Source organism: Polypterus senegalus, unplaced genomic scaffold (assembly GCF_016835505.1).
Source record: "Polypterus senegalus isolate Bchr_013 unplaced genomic scaffold, ASM1683550v1 scaffold_5881, whole genome shotgun sequence".
In the NCBI taxonomy this organism is placed as follows: Eukaryota; Metazoa; Chordata; class Cladistia; order Polypteriformes; family Polypteridae; genus Polypterus; species Polypterus senegalus.
Window position 1 is genome coordinate 1 of NW_024379093.1, and position 12,732 is coordinate 12,732.

The 12,732-nt window shown below is 37.1% G+C and overlaps 1 pseudogene; it reads right to left on the reverse strand.

Annotated features, from left to right (window-relative positions):
• Positions 1-1,698: 1,698 nt before the first annotated feature.
• LOC120519793 overlaps positions 1,699-12,732 on the reverse strand; it is a 43,672-nt pseudogene continuing 32,638 nt past the window's right edge.

The following is a 12,732-nucleotide window of genomic DNA, read 5'->3' on the forward strand; positions in this document are numbered from 1 at the left end:
GTCCATCTCGGTTGTGAATATGGATGTCTTGGGAAACAGAAGGACCCCAAGGCTGCGAGCACCCAGGGCATCTCACTTGTAAGTTATTCAAGAAGCCATTAATGAGCTCACTGAAGGGAATTCTGCACATAAGGAAAAAATATAGCGATAACTAGCAAATGATAGTACACCATCTGAAAAGATGTTACATTAGAATGAAAGTCTTTAGTTTTGTTTAATATTTAATTAAACTGTACAGCTTCATAATAAAGCCAATGGCACTATTTTTACTTAGGAGGTAATCATAGATAAGTGTAGGGGATTGCACAGAGATGCGACTATAAATCAGACATTGCAAGTAATTTTTAAAAGAATAACATTCAATCACTGTGGAAATTAGAAGCTGATATTTGTAAATCTTGAAATGGAACATTGGGCAATGTAATATCAGGTATCAACTATAAAACACTCTCCATAGTACTGGTCAAAATGAATTGGAAGGACTAATCATTTCTTAATTGGACTTTATAATATGTTAGCAAAAGCTGGAAGAATTACCTGTGACCAACATTCCTCTTAACCAGGGGTGGGCAAAGTCATTCCTCGAGGGGCCGTAGTGGCTGCAGGCTTTTCTTCCAACCCAGTTACTTAATCACAAGCACTTATTGCTCAAGTAACACTTCTCCATTTTAGTTGTCTCGCTCATTACGATTTTGAACCCTTATTGCCTATTTTAGTCTTAAACAGCTGTATTCTTGGTTTTTTATTGCTCCTTATTAGCAATAAGATGCAAATGACAAAAGAAACTAGCATTTCTCCATTTAACTTGTTTCCATTTACACCTGTGTGTATTTAATGTGCACTCTTTGGTTTAATTAAATACTTTGAAGGAAAGTGAAGAGAAAAAAGTAAACGGCTGAGAATTACTCTTCAATTTTAGACTTCAAATAATTTGGACAATATCCTTAGAAATGAAAAAAAATCTAGGATATGAGAATTACCTGACATGGCAGAGTTAAAGCATTAACAAGTCATGAAATTAAATTATCGGCAAGGATTATTTTCTAATTAAGCAACTGGGTTGGAACAAAAACCTTCAGCCACAGCAGCCCTCCAGGACTCACTTTGCCCACCCCTGCTCTTAACTGAATCTATTAAGACTCATTTCATTATTAAATTAGAAATGTTGAAAAGTGTTGATAATGGTCCAATTAGGATGACTAAAGAAATGGGTTATCATTAAATTACCAGGGGTTTGAACTGATCGTCTCTGTTAAGAGGCTATTCTTGATTGTGCCCTGTCAGACTACAACTGATTATTCAAAACAGTATCTATTACATTTCATATGGTAGGGACATTATCTAAAAACTTTTCACTGGTAACAAAACAGTCATCACATATATTTTATAAATATACAATACAGTCTAGTATATACAATCATAATATTTACAGTTATGTTCCACTTTTGTTCCAGACTTTATAAGCATGGTTGGCACTGCGAAAATCTAAAACTCCATTTGTTAAGGTAATACAAGGCAATTTTTTTATCATTCACATATCTATGAGTTTTTACTAAACTGTCTTATTCTTGTTTATATACAATATTTATTTTATTATGTCAGTTGACCTGTGACCCTGCTTATCACTAAAGTTGCTATTTAGAAAAGTGGTAAATAATGAAAACGATGGAATAACTTAGTAAGCTAAGAATTACTTACCACTTTCCTTCGGCCAGTGCCATCTTTTTGGAATAGCCACTTGATTGAAGCCTGTGGTGACCGTGGTTGACACTCAAGAAAGACAGTGCTGCCCTCTACGCCAAACTGAGATGTCTCACCCAGTCGCTTCTCCACTAATGAAGAGAAGGGAAAGAAGACATTCAGTAATACAGATAAATAGAATGAAATGAGTTCAGGAAAACTTTGATGTGAAATGTGGGTGTTGCACCTCACGATACCACTATTTTAAAGACAGATGTAGAGTTTCATATTTGAAATAAGCTCCTCTAACCTTACCCAGTTTAGTTTTTTGGTTTCTATGGCTACAAGGAGAATGTTTTGTGTGCCAGATGGACTGTTAAACTATACTAAGGCACTGATCACAATGTTGTCACGTGCAGGATTTTCATACTCATCTGGGCTATTTTTCCTGTTTTCCTTAACAAAATATTAGACTACCTACATTTTTACAGAGGTTAAAAGGAATTCATTTTTACAAAAATGAATTTGTTTTCTAATGCCAGTTGTTTGCAAAATGTCTAGAAATTGGTCAGGTTCTGAAATAACTACTTTATGTCAGTGTCGAAATTGATCAGCCTGTAAAGCACCCAACACAGCCATATGTCCTCTGCTTTCCAGCTGGTTAGGGTTTTCACCAGAAAAGAGAGAGAAGTGCTTGAGAAGTAAAGCTGCTTTATAACATGTTGCATATGGCACTACTCTGGTGGAGTCTGACATTTTACAGCTTTAAGGAAAAGTAACAACTCATTTTCTAATATTTATACCAAATGTATTGGAATTATGACTTTTCAATTTTCCATCCACAGCACTCTTTATGTGTTGATATTTTGTTTGTGATTCGAGTACTTTTAGCAATAAATACAAATAAGAACTGTGGCACTCGGCTGGGGGTAGCACCCAGCCGGGAAGCCCAGGAAGACAGGAGATGGGCTCAGGCCTCCTCCAGACCACGAGGGGGTGACTGCCCTGGCTCCTTTGGGGGCCACGGGTACATCGCTGGGAAGATCAACCCTGTAGGGGCCCGTGGTCACCGCCAGGGGGCACCCCCATGCCTGGAGAACCCTGGACCCCAGCACTTCCGCCACGCCAGGAAGTGCTGGGGAAGACGAGTAGCGACATCCAGGAGTGCTTCCGGCTATGCAGCCGCACTTCTGTCACACTGGGGCGTGTTCGGTGGGAGATTGCCAGAACACACCTGGAGCACATCCGGGTATAGATAAAAGGGGCTGCCTCCCTTCATTCGGGGCTGGAGTCGGGTGGAAGATGGACGAGGTCGGTGAAGAGAGAGAAGGAGGCGGTCAGAAGAAGAGGCAGTGTGGTTTGGTCTGGACTTTGGGGAAGATTGGGGTTTGTGGCGCACTGAACTTGTAAATATTAGTGTTAATAAATGTGTGGTGGTGTCTTTAAACTTGTCTGCCTGTCTGTGTCCGGGGCTCGTTCCACAGAACAAACATAACACTCAACTAATTCTACCCACCAACATTTTATTCACAAGTGAGAACCCTTAGATATACTAAATGGTTGCAACTGATGGATAGCTAAAAACACACTCATATGAAAATGTGTGCTTGTCCCCAACAGAACAAACTTCTAGTACCGAGTTTAGCTCTCCACTTTGTCTGACATTGACATTCACATGATGATATGAATGAACAAATATCTGACACTCTTGTTGAAGGCAGGGTTTATAATTAGATGTAGATTGTCTGAAAAGAGGTTCGGGTCAGTACACCAAGGCAAAATTCAAAAACAAAAATCAGAATACAAAAATCAAGGCCATAAAACAGACTACATTTCAAAATACCAATGAGCAAAGAACCAAAACAAAAACACCACAAAACTGCTATCAAAGGATGCTAAAGTCAAAACTGTGAGATTATTTTGTCTCTTAAAGGAGCAGCAATGTCATCAGATAGGTGTTTCCTTGCCATCACTATTAATCAGAAAAAAGACTACATGACAAAGAATGTAGGACAGTTGTATTACCACTGATTCAATGCAATTACGCAAAAAATAACTTACAATACAATGTTGAATACCCAAGTAACAAATCATAGACTTTTATTGTTCATACATTTTTATATGCTTTTACCATAAGAATCCTGTCAGATCTTAAATTTGGACTATTCAATTAAACATGTTTTATTCTTTTAAATTTAATAATAATCTAAACACTAACAAAATGCATTGGGCAGATGATGGCATATTATTTAGTACTGCTGTCTGAAATCTCCCAGATACTATGTTTTTCTGCAAACAGTTTGCTTTTTTCCCACAAGCCTGTATGGCAGCGTTTCTCAACCTTTAAGTATTTGCGACCCGAGTTTTCATAACCGTTTTAATCGCGACCCCCCCCTAACATTTTTTTGAAATGTAGATGCATATTTTATTATACCTACTTAACCTTTATCGACATTTATGTAACTCTATATTTATTGTTCCAGTATCAGAATGTAGTTTAAGTTAATTTGTTTTGGTTTCAACAGATGTTTTTTTTCATATTTTTGATTCTTGTTTTCTTTTTTTCACATCTTTGCACCCCCCTTTTTGTTACTTCGCGCCCCACAGGTTGAGAACCACTGCTGTATGGATTTGTCTTTGGCTACTGTGGTTTTTCTATCACACCCTAAACATAGGCATGTTATTTTAGATAGGGACACTACGTTGGGTTCTAATAAAAAACGCTTTATAGTTGTAGAAACCATACCCTTTCATTAGTACGGGGTTGTTTCCTTTTAATTAAATTAATGTATTTTCATGCTCTCCAATTATTGCTATAAAGACAGGACTGCCTGTGGGGTAGCGCTACAGACTCAAAGCTCTAGGTGCCAGAGTTTTAATTTTAGGATGTGCATTCAGTGTTCTAGGCTGCTGTGACAGGCCCTGGCTCCTGCCATCCTGTAATGGAACAAGTACAGTAGATTTAGAAAATATATGGATGACTTACAATTAATAAATGTTTTAACATGCAGTACCAGTGCAAAAAGCCCTCACGTAATTGGCTCCTTGTGCACTGCTGACACACTGCTCCTCTTTATAAAAAATATAATATGCTTACTGAGAAAAATGTTCAAAGAAAACAGTTCACCAAATGACAGATGTTCATTTTGTCTTCACTATTTGATATGCCTTAAGAAATGAAAAACTGTTGGATCTTTTAATTCATCTTTTTCCAAAAGTAGTTTAATGTTGCACTGAAAATGTCATTGAATTTCTTTTCTTATACAATAGACTTCAACTTTCAAACAGATTTTTATGTTGTACATTTATATGTAAAAAATACTAAAGACTGCAGGAAACTAACAAAATAATTTTGTGTGTAGGTTTTTTTCCATTGGCCAGCAACTGAATAGCCCTTCTAAAAAGATGATGGTGAGCCCAGTGTGTGGATAGTTATATATTTGTAATTTCCATATATATATATTTTGATTTACTTTCAGATTTTACACTTGAACTAATATCTTGTGAGTCTTTCTCTTACCTGTTAAACTTAAGTTTAAAGTTTTTGCTATTTGTTCTTATTTCTTTCTTTCCTTTTTTTCATACCCATAATGTCAAAACCTTGTCTGTGCACTTTTGTGCTCCACTTAAACTTCAGATGGAATACTAAATTGCGGTTGCATCTCATTTTGTGCTTTGCTTTGACTGTTACTTGAAGTTATGCAACAGGCTGGTATACCAAACATTAATTGTAAATTATTCAAAGTCATATTGGAATGAGAAGGCTTGTGTTAGAACTGTAAATGGAAACTAAGATACTTTACAATAAAAAAGAAGTAAGGCAGGAATATATTTTGTCATTTATATTGTTCGACTTATATAGTGAACATTCAATAACAGTTGCACTGGAGGAAGATAAAGGAATAGGCATTGTGGGACACATTCTAAACAATATAAGGTATGCAGATAACACAATACTGATTCTGAGAATGAACTAGACCTACAGAAACAAATTTACAATATAATTATGAAGAATATGGAATGGAATTAAACATATAACATTAATTACACATTAATCCATAAAACTGGAGGAAAGACATGAGATAGTGGCCAAAAGAATTAAACTGGCATAGAATAAAGAATACAAATAATTGCAAAACTGGATAACAGGAAATGGGAAATGTATAAAAGAAAAACAATTAATAAAAGGAGGTTTAAAATGCAACCTGAAAATGAAATTGCTAACATTTTCTCAAATTTTGGCTATTGCTGTGAAACATGGACTTTGAGGAAAGATCTGAAAAGGAAAATAGACACTTTTGAGCAATGGTACTACAGACGAACTCTAAGAATAAGCTGGATAAACAAAGTAACTAACATACTCATATTACTCAGAACAAAAACAAAGAAACATCAAGGAATAAATTTAACACAACGAAAGATGAAGTATGTTGAGCATGTGGTGAGGAGATCCGCTGGAAATCTATCCTTGTACATCTTAGGGGCAAGAATAAATAGTAAAAAAGTTAAGGAAAGACCAAGGAGAACCTGGTTAGATGAAATTGGGGAAAGATTAAATGTAAAAAACCATGGGGAAGTATAGGGGCTAACTGAAAACTAAATAAGATGGAGAACCATGATATGAAAGAGGACTATACAAATGAAATATTATTGGGGCTTTAAAAGAAATCACCGAATCCATAGGCCCAAACCATTGTTTTGCCATGTCCTGTCTGAACAGCCTTCCATTTATATATGCCATGCAGGGAAAACTGCCATGACTTTGTCATTTAAACCACCCATTAATTATCCAACCTGCTACATCCTAACTGCAGGGTCACAGGGGTCTACTGGAACCAATCCCAGCCAACGCAGAGCGCACCGCAGGGCACACACTAGGGACAATTTAGGATCGCCAATGCACCTAACCCGTATGTCTTTGGACTGTGGAAGGAAACCAGAGCACTTGGAGAAAACCCACATAGACACGGAAAGAACATGTAAACTCCACGCAGGGAGGACCGGGAAGCAACCCGGTCTCCTAACTGTGAGGCAGCAGTGCTACCCACTGCACCACTGTGCCACCCTCAATTAAACTACCTGGTCTTAAAAACTACTTTCTGCTGAAATCCCCTATATTCCATTAACTGCACAACTCAGTTAAATATTCAAAAAGTTCCACATAATTTTTGTCAAGACATATATGCTAAATGCCTGCAACCTCCCAAACACCTTTAGAACTGGTCTGTTTGATTAGGATCTGCTCACCTTTAGCATTGAATCCCCGGCACTGCCGCAAAGGGTCCCCATATTTAATGTCTTGTCTGCGACTCCTCCTGCATTGCAGACACAAAGAGACATTAATGCTATCATGAATGTTTCCTAGAAATTACAGATGACAACTTCAAATACTGTATAAAGCATGCATCAGAGACAAATGTTTCTGCAGAAGGAGAATGTTGCTTCAGCCAGTTGCATTTATTAGTGATTAAACCCCACTTGCTCTAGCCATTATACAGCTCATCTAATGCTTTTGGAAAAAATGAAGGCTAAAACAGCACATACCTCTTGGTAGCTGGAGTAAAGGGTGCACAGTTCTCCCCATCCCAAGCGCAGTATGGGTCTCTGGCTAGGCAGCAGTCAGAACATGCTTTTCCATAGACACCACAGCGGTGAAGTGAAACTTGAGTCAAGCCTTCTGAAGAAACATAAAGTTGTTGCTGCAAGCAAGGAATAAAAGAGTTGTGTTTATTATAAAATATATATATAGTTTTTAGTTTGTACGAATATTTGCATAGATAATATGTAAAACAAATTACAAGTTTTAATTTATTGCAAAGAAAAAGCAGAAAGAATATACAGTATAAAAATCTCCCATGTACTAAAACCTGGAATAAGTTACATTTATAGTGAGTAGAACTGGCATAACTCTGCTTTTTGTTAAACAAAGTATTACATTATGAATCAATTGTTAATTCTTTCCTCAATAGAGACAGTACCTGAGTACACTGAAGAAAAATGGGAAGCAAGACAGAAGCCAAACCTGAATGGCTGTCATATGTCACACTTAAATTCACTCATACAGGGATTATTGCATGCATCCAGTCAACTTAAGACAGTGCAATGCTTTAAAATGTTTTATTAAACAAGACTCCTTACTCCATTTGCTAAATTAACTTAAACTGATTTTGAGGTCTTAGGGAAACAAATGTCAATCAGGTAGCATCAGATTCAAAACAGAAGTCACATCAGGATGGGCAGCCTATCTGTTGCAGGGAACAGTCATGCACACATTCATACACACTCAAAATAGCGACAATATAACGTCACCAATTAACCTACAGGGTCACGGGGGTCTGCCGGAGCCAATCCCTGCCAACACAGACCCCAAGGCAGGAACAAACCCCAGGCAGGGCACCAGCCCACAGCAGGACACACACACCCACAGACACCAAGCACACACTAGGGGCAATTTAGGATCGCCAATGCAGCTAACCTGCATGTCTTTGGACTGTGGGAGGAAACCGGAGCACCCATAGGAAACCTACGCAGACACGGGGAGAAACTGCAAACTTCACACAGGGAGAACCCGGGAAGCGACCTTGCAGGTCTCCTTACTGCAAGGCAGCAGTGCTACTACTGCGCCACCCCGTATATAATACAATTAAGAAAAATAAGGAGATTCAAAATAACCAAAACAAATGAAACAAAAAAAAAACTAGTTCAAAAAGTTTAATCCAAAAAAAATATATACAAATAAACATACAGTATCTATAAATAATATGATAAAAAAGAATGCAAAACAAAATACATGGATAAAACAAGAAGAAACATAGGGAAGGAATTACTTAACATAAACCAAAGCAGAAAATTTGAATAGCAAATTCCAAGGAAACATGAGCAAAACGTACTGTAAGTGCCAAGAAATTTGAATACTAAATGATGATAAGAACTATAAACTATTACTTTAGGTTTTGATGAGACAAGTGCTAAGAACTAAACACAAAAAGTATCCTTGTAGGCCAATGGCCCCATTGAAGTCTTGGGGGACTCAATATGGCTGCAGATTTTTGTTCCAACCAGTTTCAAAATCAGTATGTCATTTTACCTCTAACTGATCACATTTTTAATTAGCTGGTCTTTGTTATCTTTCTTATATTGCATATAGTAAGAGCAGAGGAGTGAGATTTATTATTCATAAGAAATTTAGAAATATTCATAATTTTGCCATAGTTCTACGTTATTAACTCTCTTATATCATTTTCCTATTAATTGACCATTTTCTGTAGAGTTTGCTCCCTTAATTGCATCCTAATGATCACATTTAGGAATGCAGACAGCAGAGTAAACTACACTGAGTGCTAAACTTGGGAACCATTGTTCTAGACAAACAACAAATCTAAGAGCTTTTAGAGAGAAGTGTTGGGTAAGAGAGCTACAAGAACTGAAGTAAAGGCTAGCTAAAGGCACAGCAGGGGCCTTTTATAACTCTCCCAGGTAATTGTGGCCAATGTTGAGTTCAATAGAGGCAATAACCTTTTCATACTCAAAGACAGCTTTTGATCTCTTTTCCCTTGCCCATCAATCTGACAGATGTGTCACATAATGTGCAAAGCCACCATATGCTTTCTTCAGTTTGCAGTCTCCTTTTAACAAACAGCTGTGGGAAACCAATAGAACAAAACGGGAACTAGCGTACTTAAACCTTCCCTGACCTGAGATGTATCAAACCAGCACAGCACCCTCTTGTTAACACAACATTATTCATGCCAGCATCTGGTGTTTCTCCTATCCTTCTCTAAATCCAAAATCTTCTTTCTTGGCTTTGGTTATGCCCCTGAGACTGCTGTTCGCCAATTTAAAAATTCTGTTTTCTCTACTGCATGGCCCTCTTTCAAACATACTGTAAATTTAACAGTTGATTTATTGTCTTAACAATGAAAATAAAATGTACTTATAAGAGAATTTTTTGTATCTATAGATTTTGCAGTGATAACAAAAGTTTTTTTATTGCAGAATTCTCCCAGACTACCTCCTGAAACATACTAGTTAACAGTATCAATGTCCTCTAAACCACAAATAAACTTTGTATCACTGACTCCACAGTGTTAAAAAAAACAGTCACCAAATTAGTGCCTTGCATTTTTCACTAAAAAGGTGGCAAAACTACTGAGTTTGTAACAAGGAAACGTTCTATATCTACAAAACAACCACTGCTGTTCTCCCTCGAGGGCAGTGTATTAAAACTTGCAACAAGAATAATTTTGTCAGGCACATAAGGTTTCCATTAAATTCAGGCTCTGAAGCACCACCTAGTATACTTTGGCCGACCAGTAGTTACTCCCCAAGGTGCTAAAATATGGAAGAGCTATGCTTTAGCATGTTGCAAAACAAGTGGTGTTAGTTCCATTTATTTAATGACTAGCAAAATACCCGCGCTTCGCAGCGGAGAAGTAGTGTGTTAAAGAAGCAATGAAAAAGAAAAGGAAACATTTTGAAAATAACGTAACATGATTGTCAATGTAATTGTTTTGTCACTGTTGTGAGTGATGAGTGTTGTTGTCATATATATATATATATATATTTACACACACACACATAAACATATATATATACATATCTATACATATACACATATATACATACATATATATCTACATATATACACATACATACATACACACACATATATACACACAAATACATATATATATACATACACACACACATATATAAACATATATATACATATACATACATATCTACATTTATACACACACAGCTATTTCGTATCAGTGCAATACGCTGCTTGTTAAAATTGATAACTCCCGCTCTTACGTGCAAGTCTGCGTGGATATTATGAACTATCGTATTTGATCAAGTTCTATTTAAATTTTAAATAGAAGGAATTTTTATTTAGTCGACAGAAATATCTTTGGTAGGAATGGTAAAAACAGACAGGAATATTATTCCTGAATAAATCAACTCAAAACTTAAACAACTTATAATATTTTGCTCTCCATAAAAATATATCCTGTCTAAATTATACAAGTTAGAAATAAAGTAAACATTAAAAGAACAAACATTCAAATTTCTTTACTCTTATGTAATTTTATATAAAAAATAAACTTAGATTTTAAATATCCCAAAAGATTTTGCTCTCCATAAAAATATATCCTGTCAAAATTATACAAATTCAAATATGAACATGGTGCATAACAAAACCTGGAAATATAAATAAAATTTGTTCTTTTCAGCAATAACAAATCAAATCATTCAGTTGTCTTTGCTCACATGTCATTTTAGAGCTGGACGCCTGGCATCTTTTTTTCTCCACAAGTTCGTTTCTGTTTGGTGTGAGGTTCTGTGTTGTGGAGATTCTCAGGATGGAGTGCAGGTGCTCATCAGTGAGGCGACTCCTGTGTGCTGTTTTGTTAGTCTTTATCACTGAGAAGAGCTTCTCACACAGATATGTGCTACCAAACATGCACAAGGTTCGAGCCGCATGTAGACGGACTTTTTTTGTTCTTCAAAGTCACCAAAGCGCCGTGCAAACTCAGTGCGCCAATAACTCTAGCTTCGCAATAACTTGCAGCATCATAAGGTAGACTTGATTAACACGGTAAGTGTTAGGCAAGGCAGCTGAAGCGCTGCATTATGGGATCTGTAGTTTATTGTGTTACCAGCTTCATATACCCGGCCATTAATAACAATAATACAGTATATAAAATGATCTCGCGGGCGGATATAATTACACGCCGGGCCGGATGTGGCCCGCGGCCCTTGAGTTTGACACATATGGACTAAATAGAAATTGAAAAGATATATTTCTTCAAATGTGATCGCAATTCAGATAAAGTTGACGCCAAGACTACAGCCTGCATGCCTCAATGAGTCATCCTCCCTCGCTCTTACTTTTTACCGTTCATCTAATGAATACACCGAGTAGGGCTTTACCAAAACAATCATTGATGGCGAATAAAGTATCCATTATTCGAGTATGTAGATCGGGATATATATATACATATATATATACCCGCGTACATGCGGAGAAGTAGTGTGTTAAAAAGCTAGAAAAGAAAAGGGAACATTTTAAAAATAACGTAACATGACTGTCAATATACAGTATTTGTTTTGTGAGTGTTACTGAGTGTTGCTGTCATCAAGGATTTGATTATCATTATTTCTTTCAATCAGGTTCGTATTTGTAGGATGTGTTGTGTTCAAGTTACATTCCGTGTTTGTCAATCGTTGTAAAGATGACAGGTTTCATTCATCGATTCGTTTCTTACTGCATAAATAAACAGCTCATCTTCTTCTTTATCTGAGACCTGACACACTGCATGCACGGGTTTTTTTTACACTGTCTTCCTTTAGCGGGACATTGACTTTTTCCAACGTGTGCTTTGTTTCTGCAGTAGCTGGATTTATGAATATGCTTGTAAGTATCAGACGCTTCATATTTTTTGCTGCCTTTTCAATTGTATGATTCGGTTTTTGTTCAGCACTCTTTGGAACTGTTGCTTTTTATCTGTGCACTGCGTCCGTTCACGTGAGCTACTCAGTGTATATGCATCGAAGTTTCCCAGCTGTGCTGGTGCCATCTCGTGCTATGTCCATAGCTGTATTTAATGTTACCTTAGTCCTGGCACTTAAAACTTTCTCTCGCAGTTTCGCTGAGTTTGTGTCAAACACCACCCTGACCATCTCATCTTCCTCTCCATAAGCACAGTCCTTCACCCGTGAATATTTACCCGTGGCAGGTTGCTATTGGATTGCCGCTGACGGACAGCCTTATATGGGCAGGCACTAAATTACAAACGCCAGCGGCAGCCTGTCTATGAACTTAATTTAAAGTGTAGGTTTACATCGTGCTTTGTTTCCGAAGTAGCAGAACTCATGAATATGGTTGTATATGTCACTCGCTCGCTTCTTATTGTTTTGCTGCCTTCTCAATTATATAATGCATGTTTTCTTCAGCGCTTTTTTGAGGTCTTCCTGGTTTTCTATGTACTGCGTGATTACGCGGGAGGCGTGATGATGTCACACGAAACTCCCCACGGCGTTGAAGCT